We start from the raw sequence: 21,554 nt of genomic DNA, 5'->3' as shown, positions 1-21,554 counted from the left end.
TCATACGTTTGGCTCCTACTGCTGAAGTGTTAATGAGGTGTCCTCCGGTTTGCTCGTGAGGATGCAGGATGCAACCGAGAGGGCTGGGAACCAAAGGGATAGACACAGAGAGGATGCATCAGCACGGACTCCAGCTCTGTGCCTGGTGGGAGCCCTCCGTGTCCGCGTGGAGGTCCCGAGGGCAATACCGAAGGAAAAGGTAGCCTAACCCCCACTCAGCCTGTGCTGAGGATTTGCTCATCCTGCCCCCTTTCAGTGGGATGCAAGTGCAGAGAAGCAGCTAACACAGTGGGAGGTGATAAGAGAAAGGATCCCACAGAATTCACTGATGAATTCACTGTTATCTTTATCCCAGCAGCTACCCCATTTAAGTATAGCGAGGTTCCTATAGGGCTGCCATCAGCCCTGGAGTAGGAGAGGGAGATGGTGCCTTCCTCTGCTGCCCAGCCCTTGTGTGAGTAACCCAGCTTCTCTTCCAGGCTGCATAACAGATGGAAGAGCATAGCTCAAAGAAAGTGTCTTTGAAGGCAATGTCTGCAGATGGGGCACTGCGGTGGGACAGATGAGTCTCTTCTTGTTTGCACTTCGACAGTTGGCTTTGGCAGCCTCCGAGCCATTGCAACCCGTGAGCATCAAAGGGTTCCTGTTTGGATATGGGCAGACCAGACTTTCCCGAAGGAAAAAGCAGGACCGCATTATTCAAAGTAGTTGTGTGTAATTGAATAAAGAAGCTCGGTGCCTTGCAGGGGAGGTATGGCCAGCATTTCATGTCTTGTCATTTCACATAGAAGTTGCAGAAGACTTAGGTCATGAGAAGGCCTCCCAGAATAAATACTCATTAAATACAAATGTGCAGTAGCACTTGAAAGTCTGGTGAGAAATAATTATACTCCATTAATGTTATATATAAGGCCACTAATGCTTTAATCACAAAGGGGGTTGGAGATACTGTATGTAGATCCTGTATGGAGATACTTATGTGAAGCTGAGATGTCTCCCCACAAACCTGACTTCATTTACCTCCTTGGAGGTTTTTAAAGGCTTTTGAGTCCCCATGTCTGTCATGTTTCATGTGAGGTGCCAGCATTCGAGATGATAGTCGTTAGAAGAAAAAAACCCAACATGGTCAAGCACAACAAATTGAAAACGTGTCTGTCAGGGTTGATGGTTGCCCGTAGGGAAATATACCACTGGGTCGCAATGATTGTATTTCTGGTAGTGATTTCAGGCACTGCAAAGCCAGGAGGAGAAGCTGCACATGCAGGTAGCATGTGTGTGTGCTTCTGGAGGTCCATGCAAGACCTTGTATTTCAGCAGCGCTTTGTGCTCCTTCAAGCAGCAACATTTCAGGGGTAGCTGAGCTGTCGTTCATAAGGCAGTACAAGGCAAACCCCATCCTCTAAGACTACTTGATCTTCTAATGAATGTTTTTCCAAAAGCCTTGAGATGCAGAAAGGAACATAGCTTTCTGCTAGTTGGAAGGGTAAAATTAATAGTGATAACACAAAATACTTCATGTGTTCTTCGTGTGGAAGAGGTAAACAAATTGTATAATCTGAGAAGCCATATAGCCAAGTTTGGACGTGCTGTTCTAAAGTATGATTGTGATTGCACCGATTCCTTTGGTGGGGCTGCAAGATAAGATCTACTGAGTCAGCAAACACTTCCATTTACTTCACTCAACTTCTTCATTGAAGTATTGAAGCACTACATTGAAGCCCGATGTAATACAATTTGAAGAGATTTAGCCAAAATTTAAAAGTGCCTTTTTTTTTTTTTTCCCAATGTATCACTGGCAAACACTGAGTAATAATTCCACTGGCCTCAGTAGAAATGTCCTAGTCTGAACACAGCATTTTTCAGGTCCAAATCAGCTTGTGTTTGTGGAAGTTTTATGCCATTTTGCAAAGTTTATTTTCTCAAATGAGAAAAAAAATCCAGAAATATCATGACTTCTACAGAAAACAAGTTGGAGTAGGCCAAATAAAACGACAGTCTCCGTTTGGCAGGGAGAAGAAATGATGCAATTAGCTGATTTTTATTAAGAAATGAGTAGAAGGGTATGAATTTGATATATAGCCTTTTTCTGGCCAGAAATATCACGGCGTACAGAGCAGAAAAGATAAACAGCTAAATGCTTTAGCAAAAATGGCCTGTGACGATGTCTATAGTCGGATAATGCTCAATTATAAGACTTAAGAGATGAAAAAATACACTAAAATAGATCTCCTTGATTTATTTTCCTTCTCTGTTCTACCACTTTTAAGTTTCCTTCAAATCTCTCCCATTTTGCTGAATTTTTCTCTGGCAGGAATCTGGCCTGGTCTTTTGCAAACTAGAGCAAAAGGGATGTTTTCAAAAATCACAAACATAGTCTTCTCTTTGTTCTTTTCTTGATATTAGAAAACACAAGCTGTTTGTGTGAAATCTCTGCTACTGTGAAACTGTATAAAGCAATAATGGTATACTCCAGAAGAACCAGAGCTAGTACGTAAAACTCAGAACAGGTAAAAGTAAGAAAAAAACCCCCTACTGTGGCTTTGAGAAACCCCTGTGTCTCTATATATACCTCTGGAGCTTTGTTTTTTGGTTTGGGGTTTTTTTGGTGGTTGTTGTTGTTTTTGTTTTGTTTTGTTTTTCCATTTTTATCTTCTAAACAGATACTGAAATACAGAAGAGAAAGAAAAAGAGGTAGTTGTGCTTAGGTGAAATGGAGAAGGATGAAGCTTGCTCTTACTCTTGACTGGATTACAACACTGCTAAGCACTAGACAACACCGTGATAATTTCCACTGGTTTCCATGGAATATTGTCAGGTGTTCCCTGGTGAAACAAGGGATCTAAAACCTGGCACCCGTCACCCATTCAAGCTTTGGTAGACACAAAGTTTTAGACAACTGCTCGAACTTCAGGGGATTCACCGAACCTCCCAACCTTTTAAAACGATGCCTATTAACAGTGAGAAGAGCACAGTTTGGTGCCTTACTCTCCTCCCTGAAGCAAACTCAATAGCAGAAGCATTTATTACCAAAGCTTCCAGGACAGTGTTGTAACTGGGCTTGCTATGGCTTGGTGGCCTGGGTGAGGATCCATGAGATCATACGTACCTTCTAGCACCTAATGAGAGTCAAGTGGTCTATGTTGAGCATCTGGGCTGCCTCTGCATCCCTGGAGAAAGAGAGACATCCCTGGGGACCCCAAGGGTCTTCTATTGATGGCTGAGAGACCAGAGAAGGAGCATAGCTCATTGCCTTAGATAGGATCTCTCATTTTTTACAAGCCACTTGAAGGCTTGTTCTAAAGAGGTCGGCTCTTAATTGGGGTAAGGAAAGTCTGTGTTATGGGAGGAACAAGGAGGCTAAGCCAGTTTAAACTGGTGTTAAGGGCAGCCACCAGTGAGGTTATGCTATTGGACTTGGCTGTGTGAGAAACACCAAGGGAGATACAGGGTTTGCAGAAATCCCGCAAGCCCTTTACGGTCTTGTCATCCCATCTGAAAAGTGGGATTCGATATCTCCAGGTGTCATCATTGCTGCTCTCTCTCTCAGTAACCAAATCCAATAGCTGTCCTGCCTTTATTATAGATGTATGGGTTTAAGTATGTGTCCTTATTTTTCAGAGCCGTGGTTGACAAATCATCATGTGTGGCTGACCCAGCAAAGCTAATATCTGTCCAAACCTGTACTTTCATGAAGGTGAGTACATCTGTTCTTGCTGCTCCATCTAATTTTGAAGGTATATCAACAAACGCATTCTGTTTTTGACCTCACAGAAGGCCAACGGTGTAGCAGTCATCTCTTTCATTAACCAACCCTACGTCATTTGCTTGATTTAGTAACAGTTTTGTTTTGTTCTTTTTCTGTCTTTCATCGGTGAGTTGCTGAAGCAATGTTTGCAAAATATTTGGGTTACGTGTGGCAAAGCGTGAAATGTTGCTCAGGGTGAAGCCCAAGCTGGCAATTGTTTGCTGCTTCAGAGTTCTTTGGAGTACAGTCTCTTGCATGACATCTGCAAATGAAAACCAGAGTTGTCTGAGGTCACGTCACCAGAGGTGACCCTGAGCGTTACCTTATTCTAAGAGGCAGCTTCTTCCTTTTATTTATTTTTTTGAGGTTCTCCTTGGGACTGTTTCGGTGGCATTGCATCGAAGTCTTCTCAGAGTAGAGGTTCTTTGCAGCGCTGGATGCGGAGCTGGCTCTGGCAGCACTGGTGAGGCTGGGTGTGTGGCTGCAGAGCTGTGCTGACAGAGAACGGGAAACTTTTTGAGACTTTGCTTGAAAGTGTTTTTCACATTTGGCAGCTGGACAAAGCAAACGGACACAAAACATTATTCTCTTGGACGTTATAGCTGGTCCATCTACCAGAGGCTCTTAGAAGTGAGAATAAGCCCGTTGTCCTGCACGTTTCTCCTGTCTTAATCCTGGAGAACTGATATAGTTTATTTCCGTATCATTTCTTGACCAGATCATACTCTGCACAAGAGTTTATCATTTCCTCGTACAATAATAACCAAATCTTTTCAGTTATATTACATTCCTCTATCAGTGCAACCAACATCCTGTTTGCCTTCTGTGCTGCAGCTGCACATGGAGTTGAAAGCTTTGGGAATATTTTCTACAGTCTCCTAAGTCTCTGGCATAATTTGCTAGCTGCAGCCCCTGTCAACTTTTACAGCACCTCCCATCTGGGTCGGGGGATAGATTGCTTCAGGAAACATTGCCCAATGCAGTTATATGTCATAGAGTCAAACCTTGATTATTTGCATTCTATTTAGGAAAACAGAGCTTTTCCTATGCTGGGAAATCGGTAGGTCCCCCGAGGCTTGCCTGGCACTGCAGGAGCGCAGGTGTTGCAAGAATTTTGCTTCTGCGAAGCACAGGCACAGCAGGGGCCAAAAATCAGCATTTTGGGGTGAGATTTGCACCTTATGCAAAGGCCGCTTTGAAAGTTGTCAAGGTCACTAGTGGGGCTTCAGGGGAGTTTCAGCTCTAGCCTCAGTGATGTATTTTGTCTCCATTGAGTTAGCAAGGGTGCAAATGTCACCCTGATGATGCTGTGCTCCTCAAGTGCATTAGCAGGATGTGCTGCAGGGTAGTGTGGGAAGGAAAAGGCAGTGCCCACCGTTGGTTGGGAGAGTGACTTGGCTTTTCCATCTGGCATTGCTGCCCACACTCTCCCCATTGGGTACAGCAGGGCTGGCACGCTGCCTTTTAGCATTTGTTGCAGCAGACGTGGCTTCTAGTTCTGTAAACTTTTTTAAAAATAAATAACTCTTTCCCGACTGGGTCGCACGATCGCAGCTGAACCACAAACCCTGACATTTCTTCATGCATTAACAGCAAACACAAAGACGAGTTTTTGCTTTTGACATTCCAGCTCCAAATTGTAGGGCAGTAAGTGCTGTCGCCTCCCCCTTCTGATCCAGTTTTCTTTTAATTTTCTTAGAGATGAATGTCTCAAAATCCTAAAGAGAATCAAAGTCATATTTTAATAAAAAGCTGACCATGAAGTATTGCTCATGCTTTGCGCTGCTTGATGCATTCAGACTATGCATTCTGCATAACACCAACCGGCCTTGCATGTTGATGACAGAAAACTCGATGTGTAACTCATTGCTCCTTCAGCTACCGGTCCCAGGTATCATAGTTATTATGGGCTCAGTACAGAAATTGCACTGAAAACAAACAATGTCCTCATGGCAAAATGGACCACGTTTTTCTTGAGGTTGGAGTGTCTTTGCATTTGTGCCAAACTGAAGTTTTTGCAGTGTTTCTATGGGGGGGATGACTAGGCTAGCATGTTGTTAATATATATGTTTACAGCTACCGTCAGGATATTTCATGTAAAGGAGGGAAAAAAATCCTAACAAAGTAAAGATTACTTACAGTGCTTAAGCCTGAAGATGTGTTCAGGGTATTTGTTGCAAATAAAGCCAACTGCTTCATGTGCTCCTCCCAGCAGTCTTGGAGAGCTGCTGGTTGCTGTTTCCTTGATAACGATCTTTATGTGCTTAGCTGTGAACACACATTTTCCCATCTCCTGTTGCTGCTTTTCTAGTTTAGACAAATTAAATTCTTGTTCAGGCACCGTGTTTCCCAAAGTCTTTTTTTTTCCCCAGCTGTTCTCTTCTGCCTTCTTTTGAGTTTATTCTCATCATCTTTCCCATCCCCGAACGAAGGCGATGGTTGAGTTCGAGAGCCAGCAGCACCGAGCAGGATGGAGTAACCCTGGAGCACTCACGTTACTGCAACCCTGCATGAGGTTGGCTTTATCTCAAGCAGCTTCTTCCCACTGACTCATTCAGTCTGTGGCTCCATCTTGCTCCTGGGGTCTTCACACCCAAGTACAGCCCCACCCGTTCCCCATTCACACTTGGTTTCTCCTTTCTAAGTACAATTCTTTGCTCTTCGTTGTGCAATTCGATGATTTTCATTTCAGCCCATTTCACCAGTTTTCCAAGAATATTTGGAATTTAATCTTGGCTGGTAAATCTCTTGCCAACCTTCCTACTGTGATACAGTCTCAACCTTTGCAAGCTTGCTCTTTGTTTCTTTATCCAAGTCCTGAGCACAAATACTACCTAGAGCAGATTCATGGGTCTACCCCAAAGACCTGACTCTGAACTGATAAAATTGAGCAGGATGTTTCAATTAGTTCCACATTCTTATTAAAGGGGTTTTTGTCTCCACCATATTTACCCATGTTAGCTTATCCAAATGTCATGCAGAGTGGCAGTAAGATTCCCAGGGAAATAAATCTCAAAAGCTTTGTTTCTGCTCCACGCTCGCTGGTGTCCTGCTATGAACATTATCTAGCTCTTAGCTAAGGAATGCCATATTTTTTCACCTCTCTTGATAAAAACAGTGGTCTTAACCCAGACCTTTTCTTCGCAATGTTGATTCTGTACTTCTCAATGTGTCCCTTTTTTGAGCAATAGCACTGTTTTTACTTTATTCGACAGAGGGCTATCGTCTTCTCTATGCTTCACACAGCAAATGAATCCCTTTGCTTTTGTTAGGGGAGAGACAGATGAAAAGCTTCAGCAAAACAGGAAGCAATGACAAGATGTGGGTTTATTGCATTATTAGCCCTGGGACATGAAGTTTGCATGATATGGTATTTTTAAAGTAGTAGCATCCAAAGGTCACTGAAAGTGTCAGGTCTGAGATACATGTTAGACTGATTTCTTGAAGTTCAAGTGCTGCATCACATGGTTTATTGAAAGCCGTATGTTAGGTTATCAACATGAATTATATTGGCCTGAATTATAGGCATTTGGTGGAGAGTTTGTTTTTGTTATGCAAAATTTGTTGTGCAATTTTCTTTGGTAATTCACCACCCCATTGCCAGCCTGTGAACTTTGATGCAGAGAGACATGTTGCAGAGCTGGACTGTAAAGGCTTCAATTTATATTTCTGGGGTAGAAATCTCTACCTGAGCAACAAGTGCTAAAATGTGAACTGCATTCAAGGTATTGTGCAGCTTATACAGGATCAGGGCTCACACAAATAGTGGTTCAGCCACAGCGGTTCAGAGTCAAACTCTGAATGAAGGGAATTAATTGTCTGGTCCACAGATGTAGCAATTAGATGAGTTATCCTCTTTATTCTACTTTATTTGGGCTTGTATTCCCTCCTAACATGGGAATATACTCCCAGAAATACTTGATATATATGAATTCTACTCAGTTTGGGCTAGGAATTTCTTGAATAAACCACAAAACCAAAGGACTCTCAATTTCTATTTCCATTTCCTAATTACATTTTATTATATAAATGCGATTAAGCTTGATAACAATGGAACAAAATGTACCAAACATCCAGGGAAAAAATGAGATTGGAAAGAAAACAAGCTTCAACCTTTAGTAGAATTTGGACTTTTTCTCTTTTAAACAAAACCATCTGTATTTATATTTTAAAAGTTTGTCAGGGCCAAATGTTGACAAACTGTACTATTTCCTAATCTGTAAACTGGATGGTGACCCCTTGGTGTAGCCAGGCATGTCCTTAGCCTTCCTATACAAAATATGGTGTAGGAAGCCAGAGAAGGAAATTATCTGCCAAAAATATTTAAGAAAAAGAAAGAAAAATGAAGGGATGTATGCTACTGGGATCGGAGCCTTAGAAAAAAAAAAATTAGTCATTCATCCTTGTTGCAATCATGTAGGCTCAGCTAACAAAAAAAAGCAGGTAGGTTAATATTCTGTAGACAAACTGTTCTCACCAGCCCCAAATATTTTTTTTCTTGATTTCAAGCACATACTTTAGATTGGAGCACGGGCTTGCCTTAAGCCTAGAGTGTGCTTGGATCCTGGTCTTGGTTCCTATCTACATCCTGATTCTGTTTTAACTTAAGGTATGTTTATACGCATAAAGCAACAGAAAAAAATGGTTTTAGTGCCAGTTAACCAATTCCTATTAATTCATGCTAATGAAAATAAGGATGAAGAAAAAGAAGGAAAAATAGCATAGGCTCTCACTCAATTTAGCAATTTGAATTCAACCCCAACCTAAAACCCAAATCACCTCTTGGCTGTTACTCATAACTGAAGAAGCTGGGGTGCCCACACAGCAGGTTTAAATCAACTGAGAAGCAGTAATTTGTCCCGCAATCCATTATCCGACTGAGGAGCTCATTTCTGTGGGATATTGTGAAGGCTGAGCTGACATATGAAGCATAGGCCCATGAGAGGCTCTTAAACATGTCCATTGGTTGGGACCTCTGACTTCAAACATTTCTAAAGCTGTGGGTTTCTAAGGGCTGAATATAGTATGGGAATTAGTCACTGCTTCCCATGCCTGTATGTTTCTCCCTGACCATATACGGACCTTTGATCTGAACCAGGCCATATGTTCGTGTGTTCGTGTAGTTTTTTCACCTCTATTTTAACCCAGGCTAGCTCATCGGGGTTGACCAAACTGAAATAAAAACATTTTTTTCTTTTCAGAGTAGACATAACATCAGGCATCCTTGTTCAAACAAAATCCTGTTAAAGTGACTGCAGTTAAACTGAGAAAGGATATGGGATCTGGTCTTTATTTTTAAGTTCTCGCCTCTACAATGATTCAGATTGGCTTGGTTAAAATAAAAAAATCCCTCCTCCTCTTGCCATAAATCAGTGTGTTCTGTCTTTTGTCCCCAGGAAGAGACTGTCTGTTCTGTTGCCAGCGTTATTCCCAGTTTTTTGTCACAGTTATAGGACTTGATTATCTTCAGGGATAGGCTGTTGCCTTGTGGTCCCTCTAACAGTTTTCAGAAGACTGAGACGACCTTCAGGTTGCGAGCCATCTCCTTCCCGTCTCTTCTCTAACCGAATTGTTCTCTAGCATGAGCTGAGCTGCAGAAGGATTTGTCTTTTGGAAATGTTTGCATTTGCTGTCTGCAATTTAAGTAAATGTGGGACTGATGGGACATTTGGAGCAGAAGATGGGGCAGTTGATGTCGCCCGGTGCAATAACACTGCCCGTGCAGCACGTGCATTTATGCCCAGACCCCCCCCCAGCTTCCCACCCTCTGGTCCTCTCTCCCTTTTTTAATCCATATCCATGTCCATCTTACCTTTCCCTCAGCCTGCATCCCTTCCCAGCTCTTCATGTCTAGACTCAACATTTTAAACATTTTAAGGGCCGCCTTTTGCTAAGGATACAACAGGCAATATTTCCCTCTGGAAACTCACTGTGTCAGGGCACCAAGGATGGCTCATTCACAGTGCACCTCAGGTAGTATAATTACTATCAAAATGATGCATATTAGAATATGCAGATTGTGGGCTTGCTGTTGCCAAAAATTGGAAGCTACGTATATAAGATTGCAGGCTATTCTTCCTCTGTGAGAAGGGTGTTCTTCCTTTTCTTTGGCTTTTTTGTTTTCCTGTTGAATGTCATCTGTCTGAAGGCTTTAGAAAGAATCCAGAGAAGTTACACAGTTTCAGGGGTTGGTGCAATAAATTAAGTACAGAAGGATTGTGGCTTTGATAGGGAGGCAACGCGAGTATGGGCATAACGAAGTGGGGTCAGTGCCTCAAAGAGTGTAAATCATCATTGCTCCCATGAAATCCATACAGCCACACTGGTAAAAGTAGGAGTTGGGGAGCAGAAAAGTGCTAAAACAACTAAATTCATTTCCAGACCAGGCTTGGAATTACATAAAATCTGATTGTAAAAAATTTCTTGGTTTTAGTCCACAGGTTTATCAACAAGTTACCCACTAATACTGCATTTCAGGAATGCACATAAATGCATTTTTAAATATAGTTAAATTCAAAACAATGTGAAAAATTATTTTAAGTTCCACTAAAATCACACAGAATATTTGAGGTTGGAGGGAATCTCTGCTCAAAGCGAGGTCAACAAGAGCAGATTGCTCAGGAGCGACTTAGGTGCTGATTTTATTTAATATTTTTTTTCTGAATCAGGACTTCAGTTTTTCTTTTATATCTCTGAGGTGAATGGGACAACAGGGAAATTGTGTTTTCCCCCTTTCATCTGGAAGTCCTGTGTCTGTGTCAAATGCAGTGACGGTTCAGCTGATTTGCAGACTTTATGCATTATTGCTAAGATGACGGCAGCGCTGACACTTCAGTAACATTGGAGAAGGAACCCCCAAAAGAGTCACCATGAAAAAACTAGCATATTCTTGACTTCTGAACAGTTTGAGTATATCAATAAAGGCCTCATTTCAAATTTTAGTTAATTCTGCCCCCCTAGGACAGTGCTGATGCTTCTATGTAATGCAATGTCTAGTGGGAATAAGAATCAGCAGGAACTGATGATGCTGTGTCCGTACGAGAATCGGCAACGAGAGGCGGCCACTCAACGAGTGTGCTCAAATACTGGAACAAAGTCTTAGAGAGGCTGCGAAATCCCCATTTTTGGAGATTTTCAAAGCTTGGCTGGACAAGGCCATGAGCAACCTGATGTAACGTCGAAGTTAACCCCGTTTTCAGCAGGGCGTTGGTCCTACCAGAGGCCCCTTTGAACCCACATTGCTCTGTGATGCTGTATTGCTCGCAGCCAGCGCTTGGAGGTGCTTGCCTGCCGCATGGTTTCACACCTCCTCAGTTTAAGGTCTGCACCGATGCCAGAAGTCTGATTTTTTCACAGGGCTTCTTTGCTTTTTGAAATGCTCCGCTGGCATTTGATCTCCCCTGCTCTCTCTGAACGAAGGCAGGCTGGCTGGCAGCTGGCAGTGGGGATGGAGGGGGTTGAAGAAGTGAAACGTAAACTCCAGATTATTGTCTGGACTGGCTCAAAGTGCCATCAGGTGTGAGGCTTGGATAGAGATTTGTGGAGTTTGACGCCTTGCCCAGACAGAGCTTGAGTTCAATCACTTAAAGGCATGTCCGGCTAGACACAGCCATTGTGTCGGATCCTGGAACAGGAATATCCTGCGCGCTTTCAATCAGAGCCACAGAAGTGTTTGGTTTTACAGGTCACTTCATTTGTTTCTGGCCCCTGCCTATGATAAATAGCTGCGTCTACTGCACTCGGCTCTTGCAAAGCTGCTTGCTCAATGCCTGTAGGCGTTCAGATCTACCTGAGATGCTTTTTGCCTTTTGGCCCGGGTGGTCCAACCCCCAGACTGGAAAGACATGCTTTGTGAACTTGGCATAAGCGGTATTTATTTGAGTCTGCCCTCTTGCTCCTTAGACAAAGCCTGCGGTGGAGAGCGCATATCTTAGCAATGGCATCGAGAGGTTTTATTTGGAGACAGATTGAGATGTAGAGTGTCGCTTTTGACTGTTATAAATGAAGCTGTTTTCTATTTGCACCATTATTTATGCCGTGATAATATTGCATCAGTAAAATATACCACTTTGGCAGTACCACCTCGTGATCCCACCTGTCTAGGACCGTGGCCAAAGCTCCTCCACCACAGATGCTCCGTGACCTGAGCTGTCACTGCTGTGTCTCTTCTTTAGCCTTTACATCACAGCAACAGCCACCCTTGGGGCTACAGCGAGCAGACAGCCCGGCGTGACTCCCAGAATGGTGACTGCAAAAAGATGCCTTTTGTTTTAGCTGTGCCAAATCACAGACCGATCCATCAGTGCCATCCTGCCTTCTCCGGAGATCAGTGCTATCACCCCAGCAGCTGAAGTGCAGCGTATATCAGTGGCAACGCAGCTGAGGGGGCTTGTGGTCTCCTGCCTGCTGCAGAGCTGTTTTTCCTCAGGAAAGCGGGGTAGATAGCAAATTATGGCCATTTTTAAAGGCCTGGAGAGGCCAGAATAATCCTACCTCGGGCTTGGCGAGACATGGCATTGCAGCACATTCCTTTGCCATTGTAACTCTGGGTTGGGGCTGTACAGCCAGACGATACTGGCAAGGCAACAGAAGTTGAGTTTGTGTTTTTTGGTGGGGGAATAAAGATTAATACCACCAACTGTAAACTCAGGGCGGGGGAATTTTAGGAGAGCAAAAATGTCCTGACTCTGAATTGTGCCAGAAATGAATATCCCAGTTCTTGCAAGAACTACAGTGTTGTCTTTCCAGTATAGCCAGGGCCTAAGAGTTACCTCTCATCTGAAAAGAATAATATCGCTCAGGCAGCATATCCGATCAGACTTGGATGGCTTTGCTTTTAGGTACAGGTGTCTTGACTCTGTTACTGAAGCCGCAGGGTGGAAGGAGTCCAAGGCTGAACGGAGCATCACTGCCCAGCAACTCGTACCAGATGTTAGAGACATTAACAGAAATGAAAGTCAGCGTTCCCTGGGACAACGGTGTCAAGGTATTTCCTAGGCTTTCGTTTCATTACTGGAAAGCTTACGTGTGTCCTGGGTTTTGGTTATTAATGGACTTCTACTGCGGTTTGAGGGGAACAGGTGGACAGCTTCCACTATAGCTGGCTCTGATTAATTAAAATGAAGTGACAACATTAAAACCAGAAAGCGTGAATACAGTCAGTAGGATGAGTGGGTTAATCCTGAGTCCTCTGTTTGCTGCATGTCAAACACCAACCTGTCAATCATGGTTATGTCTGTGCAGGCTTTGGCAGTCGATTGCAGTAGGACAGTGCAGTAGTTCTGCCTCACAGCTCCTTTTCACCAGCTCCACCAGAGCTTCACATAATTGCCTTAGTTTTGTAGAGCTGTCATGCTTTCCGTGATCCTTCTAAAATCATTTTTATGCTGCTCTTCAACTGGTTGTTAGAACATTGTGGTTGCTTTTTGTGGGCTCGTCAAACAAGCTCAGAGCTGCAAGGTACTTTTGGTCCCATCAGCCCTTCAAACTAACCAAAACTGTTTGGGAGAATCTTGGGCAGAATTTGCTTGGGACTGGGCAAGTGTGCCATGACTACCCTTAGATATAACTCTTTAAAGTGCCTCTGAACCAGTACAGTCCTGAATACAGCATCCTGCCCAGGATATAGAGGAGGAATGTATTGACTGTGAGTTAAGAACCTAAAAATATGCTATTGAATTCTCTATTGCGATTCAGTTACCATAAACAGTAATTAAAATAGTTATTGGGCTATCCACTGGCATGAGGAACATTACATACTGTTATGTTTTCCACAGGCAAAGAGCCAAGCTCGGGCCAGAGTCAGTCTTGATGCCTTTTATTTCATGCAAAGGGAATCACAAACATGAGACTTTACTTCAAAGCCGCTCAACGAGCTCCCCTGAGGCATTCCTCACCCGAAATTGGGATGCCTCCTGTTCCCGGTGCTCTGCAGCACTCAGTGACAGCCCCTCCAGACCTTGGGCCACATCGTTGCAGCCCCAGCAAAGCCGTAACTTCTGTTTACTTAAACTTTTCTCCTCTGTGACCGGTGCAGGGCTCTTCCCCTGCAAATGTCCTCCTATCCGACCTGACTCAGACTTGCTGAAGTGACCTCAGGTGCTCTGGGTTGAGAAAGAAGGAGGAAAAAGGTAACCAAGCTTTGCAATGCCCCTCTGGGAGAAGGGAGCTGAAATCATTAATCCTCCTGCCTCTACTCTGAATTTTCTGAACCTGCCGTTTCCACCTTTAAGGGTAACAAGAACAGTACCAGTCCCCAAATGAATGGTTTAAAAAGTAATGCATTTTTAAAATCCAATAACTTTTATGTTCTTACTAGACAGTATCTCCTCCCTGGGGAACTACTAGTTCCCCTTCTTTCACACTTTCCTTTTAAAGCCAAGGAAGATCCTTTGTAAATTAAAAAAAAAAAAAAAAATCAAAACACCAAGTGTCAGCTAATTTGTTCCCAGAACCTGGGACTACACTGACATGCCAGAGGTCCCAAAGTACCTGGAAATGACATGAGAAGTGATGCCAGTGGGAGGCTCTTCCACCCCTTTTTGTCCAGTGGGTTTTTGCCCTTGTCTTCCCTGCAGATGAAGGGCCTGGGGAACAGTCCCTGTGCCACAGCCATTGGGTCACATATAATGTGAAGGGTGAGGATGGGCTGGACTGAAAAGACTTTGCTTTCATTGGGGCACTTCAAAAATATTTTGGATCTTGAGCCATTTCAAGATCTGGATGTAAAGTGCTGAAATACCTCACACCTTTTAGCTAGGTTTCCTCCTGAGCAGATCAAATGCTTGTAGAAGTGGTGGGCAGTCCTGAATCCAGCCAAATCCAGCCTCAAGCGCATTCAGGGACCTTGTAGGGAAACTGAGGCATTGGGAGGGTATGGGCAGTGATGCCAGAAGAGCAAAGGGCTCAAGCCCTAGCTCCCTACTCTAGCTGCTAGTCCCTGCAGCTCCTAGTGCTCTATCTGCTGGTGAATGTACCTACAAGATTTACATGTAAAAGTGTTGCAGTGAGGAGGTTCATATAAATAGATTAGATAGAGAGGTTTGCTTAAAATCAACGGTCAGGCTCTGAAGGTTAATATTTTCCGTCCCGAACAACTGTCTGAACATTCAGCTCATATAAATCTCAGCTCCATGTTCAACGCTATTCCAGCTGACGTACGGCAGAGCGGTTATTCATTTCATAGATTTCTAGAGGAAAGCTTGACGGAAAAAAAAAGAAATAGGCAAAAGTACAAAAAAAAAAAAGCAGAAGATGTAGCCAAGACATCAGTGATAAAGTGGAGCAGAAGAGACAGCCGGAGCCTTGGACTGCAGCGCGGGACATTGTGTGCTGGAATCAGGAGTCACTCCAGAGAGATCAATATTTGTTGCCCGGCCGGTCCAAGTGCCAAAACACTGTGTCACCAAGGGGGAGAAAATCCATTGTGTAAATTTGTGGAGGGTGAGCGGTAGGGTGTGATGTGCAGATAGCAGGGGATAATGTATTAAGCCTGTAAAAGAAGATAAATAGACCATATACTTGGCTATTTGGTGGCTGGATATTTCCCCGCCCCGACTCTGCCTTCTGTCTGTGCTCCTGTGCTTTTCTTCCATGTTTCACCCTCACTTTATGCTCGTATTTCCTAGTCCTTGCAAGGAAAAGTTGTTATCGCTCTGGGTGATCATGCCAGCTTCTTTCTAGGGCCTGGCTGAGGGTAACCTTTTGTACGAAGCAAGGGGTCACGGGGCCGTTGTTTGTCTCTCCTCTACCCAGGTTTTTCCATTGCTGTGGGAAGAAGAGTCGCTGGGAAACTGCTTTGCTTTCTCCCATGTGTAGCTGGAGGTGGATGAAGGCTGGCAAGTCTTTGCCTCTGTATCCAGACTGAGAAGCCCATGAGTGCAGCTGAGCAAGGGATGAAGGTAGCATCTGGTCCTCTTCCCCTTGTCCAGGAGAGACCTTCAGCACCAGCCTGTGAGTCTTGGGGTCACACAGTTCCTGAGCCACCACAACTACACACTACCTGCTTACTCAGGGGTTGCAAAGGACTTACTACCCATCTATAAATTCCAAATTTTTTATCTAGTTATTGGATCGCTCATTAATCCTAAGTGTCATCTGGACTGTCCAGTGGCAGCAGTGTCCGGCTAAATCTGGAGATACTCAGCAGAATTTATTTCATGTGATGTCACATGTTCATAACAGGTCAGGCTTTAGCAGTTTTGGGGTTGTCTAACTCAAACACAGCTATTTATTTTCGGCCAAAGAATTAGCTTGGTCACAAAGTTTTTATGTTTTCTGGTGGAGGTTTCTGTATTGCTCTTTGGCTTGCAAACCTGACTTTGACATGAAGATTAGATGACAGAAAGCACTTTGTTTGCTTCGAAGATGCTACCTTATGATGCTAATGGGACCATAAACTCATTGCTAAGATAACATCAGGCTGCAAGCTACAAATTAGCTGTCAAAGTAAGGAAATACTCATACTCAACCAAAACCAGGGGAACAGAGGCAAACGGAGGGTAAGCCCTGCAAAGAAACACGGTGAGACAGTCCCAGGAAGAACGGATGAAGGTGTCAGCAGTCTGCTTCGGTGCACTGAAATCTAGGGCACATCAGCTCTTTCTAGCCACGAATGCTGAGCCTTAGCAAAACCCTGAAATTAATTTTTAAGTGTGTGTTTCGTGTCTAGCCAAGGAACTTTTCCTTTCTGGAACTTTTCCTTTCTAAATCTTTTCCACTATAACTGGCAGAACTGTAACTGCACATGAAAGATTGCACAATGCTGTCTCCCAGTGTGCCAAACAACAGGGAAAAGGCAAAGAGCATCCCAGATAGTTTACAACTAGCATTTAGATGAAACAGTTTCATAACTATATAAATATATATATATATACACCTGCCATGAATGTCTCCATGTACTGGGTGTAAGGACTGTGGTTCACTTCAATCTTTCAAGAATTACTAGACAAATGTCAAGAAGTCCAGCTTCTTGACATATCAGCAGAAAAAGATGAGCCCTTGGTTTGTTTTAGAAATTGCTCTTATATTGTGTTTCTTCTATGGGTGGGAGAATCTTTCCTGCGTTGCTTGCTGTAGCCTTTTCTTGACAAATCATTGCAGACTAACAGAGCTCCTGTATTTTTGTGCTGGGCAATTTGTTGGCTGGTTTGTGGTGCAGAGAAATTTGGATGAGATGAAACTCTGGCCCCATGGAATTTGGAAGGATCACGACTCCCACTCTCTTGGCACCATATTAACACCAAAAGAAAGATTTCCGTTAGTTTTAGAGAGTAATTTAATGATTTAATTTTGATAATGTTTACCCATACTCACCAGGCACAGCAAAATTCAGGTAGATAGCCCAAATCTTGGTGTCTTCTCCTTACCCTCCCCATCTGGTTTTCATCTGTTCACAGAAAGACAATAGTAATCTTTTCGGAAAGGAAGAGAGAGAAACTAACACCAACAAGATAATTATAGTGGGGGTATGGAGGTCAGAAGAACACCCTAAAGTAATAAGTAAAACGGAGAGATGCATTAGTTGAGTCTACAAAATCTTTGCGGGAAGGTTGAATTCTCTTTTACGTTATTGGACAACATTTTCCCCCAAAGTTTAAACCAGCGATGCTTTCTACTGTAACTCACTTTCTGTGGCAGGTTTGTATTGTCTTTCAGATTACATAGTTTTCACTGCTGAATTTATAGAAAATAGTATGGGTTTTTTAATGCTTAGACTTTTTTCAAGTAAAGGGAAATAAGAGAAAGGAGTTTTATACGAAAGCTTGCAGAAATACACAGCTGAAGAGCATTTGATTTAAAGTTCAGACATGTAATGCTCTTCATAAATTACCTACCATAAATTTTAAACTGATCTTATAGTTTTGATTATATACTTTTTATGATGCATTTCATGCCTCATTTCCAGGCAGATTTATAGCCCTTACACAACGCTAGATGAGTGACTCCACATGCTTCATGTCAACAAGTTCTTTTTCTTTTTTATCCTGAAACTCCTGCTGGTTAAAATTAAGCCATATTGCAGTCAAAGCGCATTGGCTCTTGTCATTTTTGAACTGCTCTTGGTCATGCCAGAGAATTTGGTGAAAATGGCCAAGAGTGTTTTGACTCTACAGGTGGATGGCAATAAACAGGGGCTGGTATCCCTAGAAATTCCAAAACTGAAACTGGGTCTTTCTTTTATATGTATATAAGTTGTGTTGACCACCTGAGTTTTGACATGATTAAAGCGCAAGGTGAAGCCTATCTAATCTACAAGGTGTCCTTTCCAAAATAATCTCATCTACAGAAACAGAGAGAGGAGACAACAATGACACTCTTTACAGGCTAACAGATGTGAAAATATCTACAAATACAGGTAGCCGACAACAACCTAGCACAAATCATGAGCTGTTGGAAAGAAAAATACCTTTACACTGGGCTTTGAATAAATGCTGCAGCTTGGAGACAAGTACAGATTTTGCCCCAATGTTCTGGCTGATGCTTTGCCCTTGATAGGTCCCATAGGATGGTCCCATCACCATCCCTGCATCACACTGTACCACCCAAAAGTCTTACACATGTCAAAGCCAGAAACAGCAAGCAAAACACCATGTTTATTTATATTTATTTCTGAATAAACACAAGTGTATTTATATTCATTTCCAAACCCCTTAGGAGCTTACATGGCCTGACTAAGGCTGCTAGGGCAGGGTTACCCTTTGGCATATTCATAAACACGGGACACGCAGAAGCAGGAGGAATCTGCCCAGGATATCACATCACAGCTTGATGTAACCACAAGGCCACTGTACGTTTTACATGCACTGTTGCACCTGACTCACGCAGGATGTGGCTTTTTTTGCCAGCTTGCCCTTGAGTGTGGAAATTTAGGCTATTAATCCCTAAAGGGGAATAAACATCTCTGTGGGGTGTTGCAAGGCTGGTGGCTGTACCCACAGCACAAGGAAATGAGTGGCTGAAGCAGAGGGAGGAAGGGATGATGCCTGGATCATCCAGGCAGGGATGTGTTATAGCCCGGTAGCAGAATATTCCATCTCCCGTCCTTCACGCAAGGGGAGAGACAGGCATATTGCTGAGACCCGTTGGGATAATTAATCCCCTGATGGGTCCATCAACCCTTCAGAAGATGGTGGCCGAGGGAGACTGCCTAGACTCCGGCAAAATTTTACCTGATGTGGTCAGTGAGTCAGAAAATGTTCCTGGCATGGGAAAGCACCTAGTTTATCCTAGGGGCTGTTCTTGTTTTCCAAGCCGACAGCGTGCTTGGAGGTCGCGGCATTGGAGGGACGTTGTAAATGGGTTGGCAGATGCATCAAATGCCCAGCACGCCTGAAACTGGCAGCCCTGGTTCATAGCGGTGATGCTCCCTGCTCCCACGGAGCCGCTCGCCAGCCCGCCTCGCTGCAGAGCCCGGCAGGCAGGGGCAGGAACGGCCGGTTTTCAGGGAGCTGTTTCAGGAGCAGAGATTTACGCTGTGTTTGACAAGAAGAAAGTCCATTTCAGCAGCTCCTGTTCGCAGCTGGCATGCTGCAGGGAGGAGGCAGCCGTTTGTCTGCTTGTTTTCCAGTCCCACACGCTTTGGTTTGGCTCTGGGGATCAGGTGCCCAGGGACGCAGGGAATAACCCCTGTTCAAGGACAGAACATCTTGTTAAAATATTTTCTTTCTGTAAAAATGACAGTGACTTCTTTAAGGCTGTTTTCTGCCCATTCATGAAGCAGAGCTAAGAACACATTCCTCATGTGCAGCATCTTTCTTTTTATGACCTGAAAAGCAGCACACGGAGCAGCTTACGGATTTTCTTCAGGCAGCACTGATTTAGCTCGCACCTACCGTCCACACCCAGAAACAGTCTATCTTCTGGTTTTTATTTTTTTAAACCTGGTCTTTCCAAAGTGTTCTTTATAGCAGGCAAAACGCTGCCTGTCCATCCTCTCACTACTTTGCATCAAACTCGTGAGAATCACTGCAGTTAGGACCAGTTATTGTCTCCTGTGATCCTGATGTTGCTTTGGTGAGGGGGCTTTCAGCAGCAAAGAGAAGCCCGGTCAGCTTCCCTCAAAACTGGGGGGGGACCTTCATGGCTCCATGTTGCAAAGAACCAAGCACTTGGCCATTCCCTTTCTGCTTTTTGTTTTCCTGTGGCACGTTGCATCTTTGTGTGTGCGAGTTTAAGCCGTTGTACCAAAGGGGCTTTTTTTGCTCTGCAGGTTGTTGGAGTGGCTGGAAAAGTTGCTGTGGGGACCCTTCTACCACTCACCTATGAAAATGCAAAAAAGAGAGGTTTTAAGCTGAGTTCCAAACTCCAAAGAAAAAAATCTTGGGGAAAACCAGACTGTGGGTCACAAATATCATTGACCTCGCTTCTCCTGGTGTGTCTCTCTGCTGTTGCCCCCCCAGCAATGGCTTTGCTGGACCCCAGCACCTCTGCTCTCCTTTGCCCTCTCATCTCTCTTCATAAGGCTGAGCATGGGATTTGTCAAAACCTTTTCTCAAAAGGTTGTCAAAACCAGTGAAAGTGCTTTTGACACGGCTTGAAAACAAAAGGTTCTTTGTTCTCATTTCTTTTTTTTTTTTCAACAAAGGTCCAACCTTTTCCACAGCAGGAAGAAATGCTTTCAGTTCATTTCACTAACAGCTGTTACACCTTGTACGTTCTCTTTTCCTTCAAATCCTCTCTTAATACTATCTCTAGAAATCTTCCTTCTCATGTTCTCCCTGGGAAGGGTTGCATATCCTATCTGTCTTGTTCATTTTCTTGTATTTTTTTGCCTAATCTAGTTTAAGCTGTAAATTCTTCAGGGTGAAGAAGAGGGCTACATTTTGGCAGTCTGTCTTTGATATCATTGACTTATTCTGGGTTAGATCACCAACAATGAAAGCAGCAGGTGGTACTGTCCACTCAATGCAAGTTCACATTTAGAGAAATTGTGGCTTTTAATATTTTGCATTTTATAGAAGAAGATGGCTTAAGGACAGAAGAATCTGACATTCCTCAGCCCTCTGTTATGCAGCTGTCCATCACTGTCAGATGTTTTCTTGGCATCATTCCTTTGCAATAAATAATGGTCATCTCCCCAACTGGCTAGAACCAATTAAATGCTTGAATGTATTGAGACTCCTGTGGTTTGTCCCTTATTCGAGAAGTCTTTCCAGAGCACTTGAGGGACTTGAAAATGCAATTGCAGTGTTGAATTGGCAGTCACCTCCACTGGACAAGGACGAGATCTTCATAACAGACTTACCTCTTTTTCTACTGATTTCACTGAGCCTGTCACAGCTTGTTATCTGAAAGCAGATGCTCTAGAAAGAGCTGTTATGACTGCAGCCTCTGAAGTATGCGGAGGAAATGGTAAAGTATGTGTGCAAAATGTGTGCAAGTGGAAGCAAATCAAGAGTTACGGAAATAGGCAGGTATTTATAAAATAATGGTCTTTGCAGTGACTACTTCCCTGCAGAGATGGAGGTTTGGTCATGCTTTTGTCATGGTAATAGTAGCTCTGTGCACATTTATCAAGGTCCAAGAGCTCACATGATCAAAAACATTTAGAATTTGTGAAAATCTTTACATTTTTCAGCTTTTCTGTTAGCTATACTTACAGAAAAACAGTTACTCAAGTCCAGCAGTAATGGAAGCTAAGGTGGTGTTGATATCTAGTTCAGCTAAGATAAATTTGAATTTGTTTCCTTTCAGTGGTGTTCCAGGAAAAGTGGCAGAAATGACAGATGTAAAGAAGATCTTGCCTATTATTATGTGATGAAAGGCCTATTTTTTTCTTAAAACATCACTAATGTTTCAAGACTGCTTT

The 21,554-nt window shown here is 43.4% G+C and overlaps 1 long non-coding RNA gene across 1 annotated transcript; it reads left to right on the top strand.

Moving 5' to 3' along the window:
• Nucleotides 1–357: 357 nt before the first annotated feature.
• On the top strand, nt 358–20,109 carry LOC128146130 (uncharacterized). Its single transcript, XR_008236685.1, has 5 exons — nt 358–454; nt 2,661–3,321; nt 3,619–3,694; nt 15,500–15,697; nt 19,956–20,109. It is a non-coding gene; the product is annotated as an uncharacterized LOC128146130 (long non-coding RNA).
• The last annotated feature ends 1,445 nt before the right edge of the window (nt 20,110–21,554 follow it).

This window comes from Harpia harpyja, chromosome 9, assembly GCF_026419915.1.
Source record: "Harpia harpyja isolate bHarHar1 chromosome 9, bHarHar1 primary haplotype, whole genome shotgun sequence".
NCBI classification, from domain to species: Eukaryota; Metazoa; Chordata; class Aves; order Accipitriformes; family Accipitridae; genus Harpia; species Harpia harpyja.
Note: the sequence above shows the minus strand (reverse complement) of the source record. Positions and strands in the feature narration are given on the sequence as shown.